This window comes from Panthera pardus, unplaced genomic scaffold, assembly GCF_024362965.1.
Source record: "Panthera pardus isolate Hobbes unplaced genomic scaffold, ASM2436296v1 HiC_scaffold_25, whole genome shotgun sequence".
Taxonomy (NCBI): domain Eukaryota; kingdom Metazoa; phylum Chordata; class Mammalia; order Carnivora; family Felidae; genus Panthera; species Panthera pardus.
The window spans coordinates 39,426,948-39,439,771 of NW_026526821.1; the positions used below are offsets into that span (position 1 = coordinate 39,426,948).

Here is a 12,824-nt window from a genome sequence, read left to right on the forward strand (position 1 = left end):
TTTCTTCAGCACCTAACAAGGTCATCTCTGAATCTAGGATCATCTTTAAGTGTAAACTTAAGGTCTTCTTAATTTTTTTCATGAGCTTGTATCCTGTCTGGACACGCTTATGACTTTCTAAATTCTTCTGTACGTGTCTGCTTTTGAATGTTCTTATTTTCCAGAAAGTCTTACCTCATCTTTTCCTCTGGACATTACAGGTCTATTGTATATCCACCCTTAATCTTGCCCTAGGTATATGTGAGTATATAGTTGCCTAGCAACTTTTATAAGCAGTGTCTGTTGATTTTTCCACCTTAGTTTTGAGTTAGGTGAAATGGAGATGAATGTCTTGCTTCTGTTCTTCAGATATCCTCTAGTTAGGTTAGAATAGATTTAACACAATGATTTGCAAATAAGGTCTGTTCTGCACCTTCTAATTTGTTTTGGGAAAGAGGTGGGACATGGATGAGCACACACATTACCTTTTAAATATGGGTTTAAACCCACAATATGGGTTTTTCTCTTTTCTTATGAGAGAGAGTACATGCACAGGTGGTGGTAGGGGCAGAGTGGGAGAGAGAGAATCTTAACCAGGCTCCATGCCCATCATGGAGCCCAGTGTGGAGCCCTACTTGGGGCTTGATGTTGTGACTGTGAGATCATGACCTGTGCTGAAATCAAGAGTTGGCCTCTTAACCGACTGAGCCATCCAGGTGCCCTAAGATAGGTTTTTCTTTTCTTTTCTTTTTTCTTTTCTTTTCTTTTCTTTTCTTTTCTTTTCTTTTCTTTTCTTTTCTTTTCTTTTCTTTTCCTCTTTCTTGCTTTCTTGCTTTCTTGCTTTCTTTCTTGCTTTCTTTCTTAAGTTTATTTTTTGAGAGACAGCGTGAACAGGGGAGGGGCAAAGAGAGAAGGAGTCACAGATTCTGAAGCAGGCTCCAGGCTCTGAGCTGTCAGCACAGAGCATGACGCGGGGCTTGAACTCACGAATTGCGAGATCATGAATGAGCCACCCAGGGGCCCCCAAGATGAGTTTTTCTTAATTGGGTGTTGGCTTGGTTTCTGTAAACCTTTGACTGTTTTCCAGCATTTCGACCAGTTTGGTTCAATTTCTGCATGTTGTTTTTGATGTTCCTGTGGACAAGTGAGAGCTTGGAATGACCTGGTCCACCATTTTGGTTGAACTTTATAATTTTGAATGTGAAAACCAACTGTGTTAGTTTAGCTACTACTAGCTGCTTTAACAAATTCTCAAAAAGCTTGATCTGATAGAAATTCATTCTGTGTCACCTAACAATCCAGTGTGGGTGTTCATGATTGGTTTCAGTGGAGGGGTAGTGGTGGTTGGTGGTTGGGTTGGGGGATAGGAGTGTGCATGTATGTGTGGAAGAGGGGGGTGGACATTCTGTTTCACATAGTCCTTTAGAGATAGAGCTGATAGAATCTGTGCCTTAACATGTTGCTTCTAAGATTGCCCTGATAACCATAGGGGAAAGAGTAAAATGAAGGGTTATGTCAGAAGTTTTTATGAGCTAGGTCTGGAAATGGTGCACCTGACTTCGACTGATGTATCTTGGGCTGGATCTCAGTCACATGGCCATATTTAATTGTCGGAGAGGCTGAGAAATGTGATCTAGTCACATGCTCAGGAAGAGGGTGAAACTGGAGACTGGTTTTGATGAATTGTAATTTCTGTCATATCAGCAATACACAGAACTATCATATTCTGTTGAATGAGCTGTAAGAAACACCATTATTTTATATTTCATTGAGAAGGAAGGGGAAAAAAAGCACTATCAATTAAATTATTACACAATGCACTATATTCATTCTGATCTCCTTCAATAAATACAAAATTTTCATATTTACCAAGTTATACTTTTATGATACATCATCCTTGAACATATCTTGAAATTATAAGTGAAATAAATTAGTTTAGGTATTCCCAAAATGTCTTTGCACTCAGAGTCTAATTCTTCTGAATCTTTTTTCCACCCAGTGTTATTGGTGTTTGTTTTTCCACAAAATTATTTTCTGTGCAGTTAGAGTTGATGATATAACAATACTTAAAATTTTTCTTTTTTCTGGATTTTTTTCTAAACCACTGATACTTGTCCTGCAAGTTTTAGTGCTGGCATTTTCTTGATGTCACCAGATGGTGTTAATGCAAGATTTCATCCAATTATTAGGACTAATACTCTTTATTGAAACGGTCATTAAATGGACTGTTACTTGAAAAGTTGAGAGGTTGCAGTTGTCTAATTATATCACCAGAAATAATAAGTAAATAAATTCTTATATATGCAGACAGTGAAAATTGTCATGACCACCATCTCCCAGCAGCAATTATAAATGCCTTTAATTGTAAGGCATTTCAGAGATGTTAAAATGTTTTTTAAAAACTCAGCTTAGAATTGAAGATGTATACTCTGTTGAATTTGTTTTGAAGTTCAATTTTTTTTTAATGTCTTTTAATGTTTAAGATTTTTTTTTTCTAATGATGCCCTTCGTTTTCCAGGAAATGCTGGCTATTTGACTTTATAAATATAGTTGCATTTTAGTTTTTCAAATTCTTTAGAGTAATAGATAAAGTTAGGGCCAAGATAGAGCAGCTGTTTGGAGCCTTGGCTCAAAATTAATTGAGTCTGATTTTAGAACAATGCAAGAAAACTTTTAAACACCCTTAATCACTTCTAAGTAGAATGAAGTCTGACACAGAGCATTTCCTGTCATTGAAAGTATTCAGAAAGGTTCTGGATGAAAATCAAAGTAAAAGCACTTTCTTCACCGGGTGGTAATTGAACAAGATGTTGTCTAATCTGTGTCTGACTACTGAGATTCTTATTCTAAAATAATTTAATTTTGTATAAGTGATACTCCCTTTTCTGATCTGTTAGTTATTGGAACACCAGTAGGATTTTTTTTTTCCTTTAAAACAGACAACTACATGCAAATTATTTTTCTGTTTCTAGTTAAGTGATTTAACACACTAAGCCAAGGCATTCTGATTGGCACAGGGGGAGCATGGGTTCAAGGAATAGCACTTTTTTCTTTGCAGATTTTGTTGCAAAATATTGTTACCTGACCTTCCTAGAGGCACAGGAAAATTCTAATTGTTGATTCTCCCAGGGTTTATTTGGTGTAAGAGGTCACTGTGAATTTCTTTTTGATTAAAAAAATCTTACTGAAGAGATCTTTCTTTCTTTCTTTCTTTCTTTCTTTCTTTCTTTCTTTCTGTTAACACAGTAACTTGTGGTCACTGTTTGGAATTATCAATACTAAACAATGAAAAAGGAATCTACTCACCTTTCTTTCCTGTTTGTAGCTCAAAAGATTATTACCAGGGTGTTTGTATACCTTTGGGTTACAAATTTAATAGATAAAGGACAACCAATTTTTAGGAAGAGAGACAGGCATGGATATATCTTTTTCTTATTTTCCTCCACATATCCAAAATATATGTCAAGTTACTTGAGATTTACTAAAAAGTGACATAGTGAATATAACACTCCCACTTTACTTTTGGTCATTCATGACTTACTAATAGCTCCAGCCTGAGATCTTAAAGATTATTTAACTGAGTTCATTGAATACTATATGGGTAAATACAAGTTTTTCATGGTAATAGAAACAATGGGATAAAAACATGTCTTTTTTCTAAATAGGGTTGTGATATTATTCTAAATATTTCATGTATCTTTCTGCATGGGAGATCTCTCTAGATTTCTCTTAACCTATTTCTGACCAGCTATATGAAGTAATTTTTATTTCAAAGTAAATATGTTATATCTCTGTGCATATGGAATAACTCTTACTTTGACAATGAAAAATTGCTTAAATGCTCTGACATCTGAAATATGTCTACAAATTAACATTAGAACTTATTAAGGCTTTGGAATTATTTCTTAAAATGAGTTGTTAATTGCAGGTAAATAACATGTAATTTTCCTTTAAATGTTTGTATTATTTAAAAAATAGTATTAAAGTTAATGAGAACTCAAATACTTATCCTAGGCATTACTTTATAGTAAGTGTGATGTATAAGGTGTTGGAAATCACTAAAGGTAGTTGCTACTATACATTGTATATCTGTGTATTCATAGTGTATTTTTATAAAATAAAGTATTTAAATCATGGTTGCTGTAAAGTACTCAAAAGCTATAAAAGCTTATAGAATTAAATAGTGGTAGTGTCCCTTTCCCAGACACCAAATTCCATACAGATAATAATTAATAATAGTTGATTATCTTTATAGGTCTTTATGCATTTTTTAGTTTTTTTTTATTCAACACAACGATGTATCAGGAAGTATTCTAAGTAGTAAAAAAAATAGTGGGGAGAGATTAGGAAAGCCTAAAACGATAGGAGGTAAGTCATAAGATAATGGGGAATTGAGACCACGATAGGTTAACTAATCGTATGGTTAATGGAGCCAGTCTGGCACTAGAGTCTGTGCTCTTAATCCTTTTACTACTTATGCTTTTACAAATATTCTGTATGTGTATTCATATATAGTGTTTTGTTTTTAATGTAAAAACTAGCATTATGTATACATGGTTCTTTCAAGCTTGAGTTTTCCCACTTAAAACTGTATTTTGATGTTTCCTTGATTTTTATTAAATGGCTATATGTCTTATCATAATTTATTTAACTTATTTACCATAAACTATTCTTGATGGACACTAGGTTTGTTTTTTTGTTTTTTTGGTTTTTTACAATTACAAACAACTTTATGATGAATGTTTGTAGAACTTGTGTATATGTCTGAGGACTTCTGGGAGATACAGTCCTAAAAGTGGAATTGTTGCATTATAGGCAGTACACATTTGAAATTTTGGTAAAACTGTCAAATCATTCTCCATAGCCGCTGAAGTAGTTTATATGCACATCAACACTGTATGAATACCTGTTTTCTCGTAACTCTGCCAAAAAAAGGTGCCATTAATTCCTGAAATGTTTGGCAGTGGAATGGCTAAAACATAGTAAATGTTTGCTGTTGTGATTTGTAGGTCCTCAAAATTTCCTATTTATTAATTATTGAAATATTTTTTGTGAGTTAACTCTTCATAACTATCACCCATTTTACTATTGGATTGCCTGTTTGGGTGTTTTAACTTTGTAAATGTTACAATATCTTTTAGAAGTCTGTTGAATGATGGTTAAGAATGCAGACTTGAACCAGACAGCCAGGTTGGCTACTGGCTCTGACACTTCTTTGGAAAGGTTGCTGAATCCCCCTGTACCTCAGTTACTTCATTTTTAAAATGAGGTTAGTGATGGCGTACCTCAAAAGATTATTGTGAGGATTAAACAAGTTAGTAATTATAAACAGCAAAGAACAGTGTCTACTCTTAAGTGATCTGAGTGCTAGCTTTTATAATAATGATTGCTGTTGTCATTTATGCTGTCTTGTTTTAGCAAAATTTGGAATTTTTGGTTACACTGCATGTGTTTTTTTAAATGTCTCTTGCATTTTAGATTTTACTAAATTTAAGACTTTTTTCATTTTTATAAAAAGAAACTACTTTTACAGTTTCTTCAAAAGGTTGGCTTATTTTTACTTCGGGTTTGTTATTTGCATGGGATTTCTTTTTGTGTGGTAGGAGGTAGGTGGTCTTAGATTTGTTTCCCAATAGATACTTACTCATCTCCACTGATGTTATCTTAATCATATACTAAAATGTCCCTGTGTGCAGTGGATCTCTGTATCATTGTGATCTGTCAATTTTTGTATCAGTATGACATTGTTATAATTACTATAGTTTCTTGATAACTTGCAAAAAATCCACTTTCCTTCTTTCTCAAAAATTTTGCTGTTATTTTGATACACTTTTTCAGACTTATTTTAAATTCTATTCATAGAATATTCATAGAGGTCTATTTATATTCTATTTTAAAAATCCTATCAGGTTTTGAAAGAGTTGATCTCATTACAGTATTGAATGTTTTTATCCAAGGATACATCTCTCCAAAAACTTAATAAACGTGATACTTGCACATGGAGAGGCAAACAGTATAGGAGAGCATAAAATGAAAAATAAGTCTTTCTCTCTGACTCACTTCCCAAATTTGTGACCACCCTTAATAGTTGATATATATGCTAGAAAATTTTAGCCTTTTGTTTTATACTAAGGATCATGTGCTAATACTATTTATGTATTTTTTTCCCATCTCATAATCCATCATGGATATCCTCCCATAAGAAATTCTAATAATTTACTTCATTTTTTTGTATAGGCTTCATAGTCTATTTAATCACTCCCTTCTTGATGGGTATTTTGGTTATATCAATATTTGTTCTTAATATAATATTTACACAGATATTCTTGTATTTTTATTGTATGTGTTTCCGTCATAAAAATAATGGAATTTTAGCAATTCCATGGAATTGCCAGGCCAGAGGCTCAAGGTTGACAGTTGTTTTTAGTTTCCACTTTAAAAGTGTTGAACCATCGTACTGTTCCTACTTCTAGCATATGCATAACACATGCTTCCCAACACCTACTCTGGATTTTATCAACTGTATTTTAGTTTTGCCACTCCAATTATTTGCTATTAAAAAATTTTTTTTTAATGTTTATTTTAGAGAGAGAGTGCATGTGAGCAGGGGAGGGAGACACAGAATCCAAAGCAGGCTCCGGGCTCTGTGCCGTCAGCACAGAGCCCAATGCGGGGCTCAAACCCACAAACTGTGAGATCATGATCTGAGCCAAGGTGGATGCTTAACTGACTGAGCCACCCAGGCGCCCCTGCTATTTTTTTAAATTATGAATGAAGTTGAACCTATTTTACTATGTTCATTAGCTATTTAATTTTCTGTTGAAGAACTTACCATGACCAAACTGTGTTCTAAGTGGATTGCATATTCATTTAATGAATTATTTCCTCATATGATTTGCTCATTTTAAAAAAAAAGTTTTTTTCTTATTAACTTTCTAAGAATTCATTCCTAAGAGTAAATTAAGGAAATTACTTACAGTTGTATGTATTACAGATTTTTTGTTTCACCTATTGTCTATTTTTAGTGATTGTGTATGTATGTATTTTACACACTGTTTTATATGTTTTTGAAGTTTGTTTATTTTGAGAGAGAGAACATGCGAGTGGGGTAGGGGCAGAGAGAGAGGGCAAGAGAGAAACCCAACAGGCACTGCACTGTCAGTGGCAGAGCCCAGCATGGGGCTTGAACTCAGCATAGTTGTTGAGATTATAACCTGAGTCAAAACCAAGAGTCAGCCACTTAACTGACTGAGCCATTAGGCACCCCCACAACTTTACATTGTTATGTAATCAAATGTTTTATAACTTTCTTCATCTTAGTCTTGTCACATTTGGTTAGACTTATTGCTAGATATTTACTAGATTAAAAATATTATGAACGGGATCTGTATTCCCACTTAATTTTCTGATTGGTTATCGATGAGGTATAGTAAAGTGCTAATTTTTGAATACTGATCTGGAATTTTGTTCCTAGTCACAGTCTTTTAAGAGATACTTTTTGTTAATATACCTTATGGTCAAGTTAGCTAACATACAGTGTATACAGTATATGCTTGCCTTCAGTAGTAGATTCCTGTGATTTTTCACTTATATACAACACTCAGTGCTCATCCCAACAAGTGTCCTCCTCAATACCCATCACCTGTTTTCCCCAAGCCCCCAATGCCCCATCCATATCAACCCTCAGTTCTCTGTATTTAAGAGTCTCTTATGGTTTGTTTCCTTCTCTGTTTGCAACTATCTTTTTTTTTTTTCCTTTGGATTTTCTAAATAGGTAATAACGCTTTCTGCAGATTATCTTCCTGTAGCTTTTTTTTTTTTTTTTTTTCAACGTTTTTTATTTATTTTTGGGACAGAGAGAGACAGAGCATGAACGGGGGAGGGGCAGAGAGAGAGGGAGACACAGAATCGGAAACAGGCTCCAGGCTCCGAGCCATCAGCCCAGAGCCTGACGCGGGTCTCGAACTCACGGACCGCGAGATCGTGACCTGGCTGAAGTCGGACGCTTAACCGACTGCGCCAACCAGGCGCCCCATGTAGCTTCTTAATATTTGTACTTCTTCCTATTTCTTTGTTCTTTTGCTTTGGTCACCAGTATAGTTTTAAATAATAGTGCTCATAGCACTTTTATCTATCTGTCTATTTATCTATCTATCTTTTTTGAGAGCGAGAGATAGCAAGCAAGGGAGTGGCAGAGGGTGAGAGAGAATCCCAAGCAGGCTCCGTACTCAGGATGGAGCCTGATGCACAGGGTTCAGTCTCACAACCATAAGATAATGACCTGAGCCGAAATCAAGACTCGGATGCCTAACCGACTGAGACACTCAGGTGCCCTTATCATACCTTTTAAAATATGAAAAATTATGACCCATAGAAACAGATGGCAAGTTTGGAATTTACTGTTTTTGACATCATTAATATGGTCAAAGTAAAATTGATGATGGGAGTTTTATCCATTATAAGGTTTCTATAAAAATTCTACAGTAAAATTTTAGCTTAGTAAATATTTTAATTGGCAAGTAGGATCAGTTTTCTACTTGTGTCTCTTGTTCATTCCTTTCTTCCATTGTCTTTCTCTTCTTAAAATATAAGTTAGAAAAAAGTGAGTTTTTTGTTAAAATTTTTTTTTCCCGCAAAGTCCTATTTGGTAATTAAAAAAAGCTCTTTTCATAGAATTACATAGCTGATACCAAATATATTTCATCATGATGGGCATTTAAATATTTATGTGGTAATTTTAAGGAGATCTATAGTTTCTTGACTGATGGCTATATTGAGCTTTACATAGTTCATAGGTGAGGATATTTCATTTCTCAATTTAAATCAATGATGTTGATAATCTGTGAACAAACCCCCTGTGTTTACCTGTGTTTGGAGATAAGGGGTGAATGTTAGTGACCATAGAACTAAGAATTATTTGAGGTTAATGATAAAGAAAACAAACATTCTCTTGGAATCAGGAAAGGTTCTTCCTGTTTTGTTTTTTAACAGATATTTATAAAGTGCTTAATATGTGCCAGACATATTTCTAAGTACCTTACAAATGTTGTTTATGTAATCATCACAACAGCCTCCTGGAACAGGTACAGTTATCTCATTTACAGATGAGGGAACTGAAGTACAGAGGGATTAGCTTGCCCAGGGTCACACTGCTTTTGAGGGGCAAAGTCTGCATTTGAACCCAGGCCTCTGGCTTTACATCCTCTTCATTTGCTCTCTGTTGATGCTGCCTTTTTTTCTGAAAAGCATTGCTTGTGTGTTTACATGTTATATGCCTACTATTAATTGTATTTGATGTTTGGGAAGATGTATTTTATGCTGTGTGTTATATAATTTTTTATGGATTATAACTCATAATACTATTATGTTTGTTTTTAAAACACAAACACTATTATTAAAGGTAAAGTTGTGGATAATAAAATCAGCTATAATCATATAGTGAGGAAGAAGGCTTTGTCCCCTCAAGTAGATGTATAATGAATGCCACTTTACACTGCATAAATAAATCATTTATATTTCTTTGTAATTTTGCCTATGCTCCAAATTTGCAGTTCAAATCTATTGAAAAAAAATTTTTAAACCTCCTTCAGATTTTTCTTTTCATCAGTCACCACTTGTTTTCAGTAAAATAGACCATATATTGAGTATGGACTACATTTTGCAACTTCTGGCAGCATGTTCTGTGAACTTGCTTCTCTGACTGAAGTGCTAAAGTATATCTGGGCTTTTACCAGGGACTATGTGGAACTACACAATAAAGGTACTCCTGTAGAGCAGTTTTTCTACTAAAAGATTGGTGGGGGTGGAATATTAAGTAATTTAATTGCTCTACATTTAGAAAGATTTCTAAGGTTGAAACTAAATGATTCTCAAGATCAGAGGCAAAGAATTTCACAATAATGGTCTCTACCATAGACATCCTGATAGTATGTATCAGTACATTCAGTGGAAAGGTTTCAGGAGTACTTGATTGTATTTAAAGTCATTTGATGTCTTGGAATGTTAGGAAATTAGTGAACTAACCAAAATAAAAGGGTCAGTAAAGTTGAGAAAGAGCCGTCATTTTGTCAGTTGCTTAAGTACCAAATACCAAAGTGTTAATCAATGATCTTTTTGGGCAACTGAAAAGAATCATATTATCATAGATACATCTTGTTTTAAACCTTGGAAATATCTTAATTTTTTTGGATTTTATTTTAGTAAACCCCACTTTTAAGTAAACCTAAATAAAATTAAGACTTATACAAAAGACAACTTTGGAATTATTTAATTTATAAAGGGGTTGGACATGGTATTCTTTTTAATAGCTTGCCTCTTCAGCTTCTTCAGGTTATTGTATTCATAGCATTCAGGTCTGCATATAAATCATGCAAGGAATGCTGATAATTCATGGTTGTTTACTTTTTTAATATAAGAGCTAAATGGTGAAAGATAAAAATGATATTCATTTAAAAATGTGTGTAGCCAAGTGTTTTGTGTTTTTTAATGTTTATGTTTTTTAGTTTTGAGAGAGTGTGCATGCACATGGGGGGAAGGGCAGAGGGAGAGGGAGACAGAATCCCAAGCAGTTCTACTGTGCTGTCAGCGCAGAACTGGACTGGAGGCTCAAACCCACAAACTGCGAGATCATGACCCGAGTGGAAATCAAGAGTTGGATGGTCAACTGACTGAGCCACCCAGGTGCCCCGCCAGTGTTCTGCTTTTCACATATCTAATAGTTTTGGACACAAGCAATATTCCTGTAATTGCCTTTAATTTCATTCTGCATACTGAGATTAGGGCTTGAATGGGCCATTAAGTTATTATTAAGTATGATCATTAAAACAGTCATTTGACTTGTAAAGTGACATGAATGTATTCTTAGAAAAAATTATGTTGCCATCCAATAGCAGAGAATATCTCTGTATAGAAAATTAATTCAGAAAGAACATACTTTGTTCTTTTGGTTTTGCTGCCATATAGACTTAACTGAAGAAGAAAAATAGCAGTTGGTAGAATTGGCATAGTTCTCAGGTTTTCTGATTCTTAGTTTAAATGTCTTGATTTATCACTGTATTTGTTCTTCGTTCAGGCATGGTTAATATACCCTATCTGTAAAACTTTAGATTGCAATTTTTCTGTAACTTGGCTACTTACTTTTATAATAAAGAATTCACTTAGGAGTGCCTGGGTGGCTCAGTCAGTTAAGTGTCTGACTCTTGGTTTTGGCTCAGGTCATAATCTCACAGTTTGTGAGTTTGAGCTCTGCATTGGGCACTGCGCTGACAGTGTGGAACCTGCTTGGGATTCTCTCTCTCCCTCTCTCTGCCCCATCCCTCCCCCTCAGCCCCTACTTTCTCTCTTAAAGCAAAAATAAAGGTAAAAAAAAAAAAAAAGAATTCACTTGAAATATAAATTGTTCATGATAAAAGAAAAAGCCTAATTTCCATCTTCAAATTTCTTCAGTTACGCTTTAGTAGAAGATGAACCAGAAGTATGAATTAAAGAGTTGGAGAGGGTTTTTTTCAGGGGGTTTATTGATGGGATATAGAGTATTAACTGAAAAAGGGTTCTGGGGAAAGGAACTATAAACTGAGGCTTTTGGACATATATGATAGTGTTTGAGAGTCCTCTAAGGATATGCTTCTTACTTTTCTGTTCTTGCTCTTTGGAGGGGAGAGATTGCTTCTTTTGAAGATATAATTTCTGTGATGTCATGAGGAGCTTGGAGAATAGGAGAATGAAGGGACTGAGGACAGGTTGTATCTAAAGAAGGAATGACTGAGAATTTTCCAAAATTAAAATATGTGAATCATTATGCTGAAAAAACAGTAAATCCAGAGGAAGAAAAATAACTGGACTAAAGACAAAGAGAGCTTGACAGTAGGCAGAAATAGATTATCTATGAAAGTATAAAAAAAAATTAGACCTTTAACAGAATTCTAAACTGCAACAATGGATGCTAGAAATCAGAGAATTCAATCTTCAAATACTGAAAGAAAACAAATATTTTGCTAGAAATGGTAACTGGCAAGATTATTCAAAACTTATTATTTAAACTCTCTTTAAAACTATTTGTGACCACGACCCACTAATGTGATTTTATTGGTGGGTTATGAGATGTATTTTGAAAAATACTGCCTTAAAAAATTTACACATAAGTGCAAAGAGACAAGGATAAGAATGTTTATAACAGCATTATTTGTGAGAGTGAGAAATTGGAAGTAATCTTAAGCCTCAAAAACAAGGGTTTTGAAATATATTTTTAGATGAGCATCAGTTAAAAATGTAAAAGTCTGATTATACTGTGTTGGTGAGCATGTGTAACAATGAGAACTCATAGCTTGCAGAAATATAAATAACCACTTTTTGAGAGAAATTTGGCAATATCTAGTAAGTTTGGATGTGTATTTCCCCAACAACCCAGTAATTCTACATATATACGTATATATGTGTATATACATTAGCATTGTTTGTTGATCTCTTCCAACCATGACATCTCAAATTAAATTTTCAGGAAAGAAAATTTACTTTTGGTCCATATAGTACACTTCAATATATGTGCTTTATCACTTTGTTAATTTTCTTCCTGTTTTCTTCCTTCACCTCTCCCTCTCTTCAAAGTTATTTGTGACTATGACCCACTAATGTGACTTTATTGATGGGTTATGAGACATAGTTTGAAAAACACTTCTTTAAAAAAATTTGCACATAAGGTTAGAGAGACAAGGATAAGGATGTTTATAACAGCGTGTAAGAGTGAGAAATTGGAAGTATTGTTAAGCCCCAATAAGTGGAAAGTAGATAAATAAACTGGTATATCCATGTAAATACTTTTAGCTATAAATCACAATAAATCAGTGAAT

The 12,824-nt window shown here is 34.1% G+C and overlaps 1 protein-coding gene across 1 annotated transcript in view; it reads left to right on the forward strand.

Moving 5' to 3' along the window:
• Positions 1-12,824, forward strand: part of MACROD2 (mono-ADP ribosylhydrolase 2) — a 2,022,401-nt gene that overhangs the window by 19,605 nt on the left and 1,989,972 nt on the right. The window lies entirely within an intron of this gene.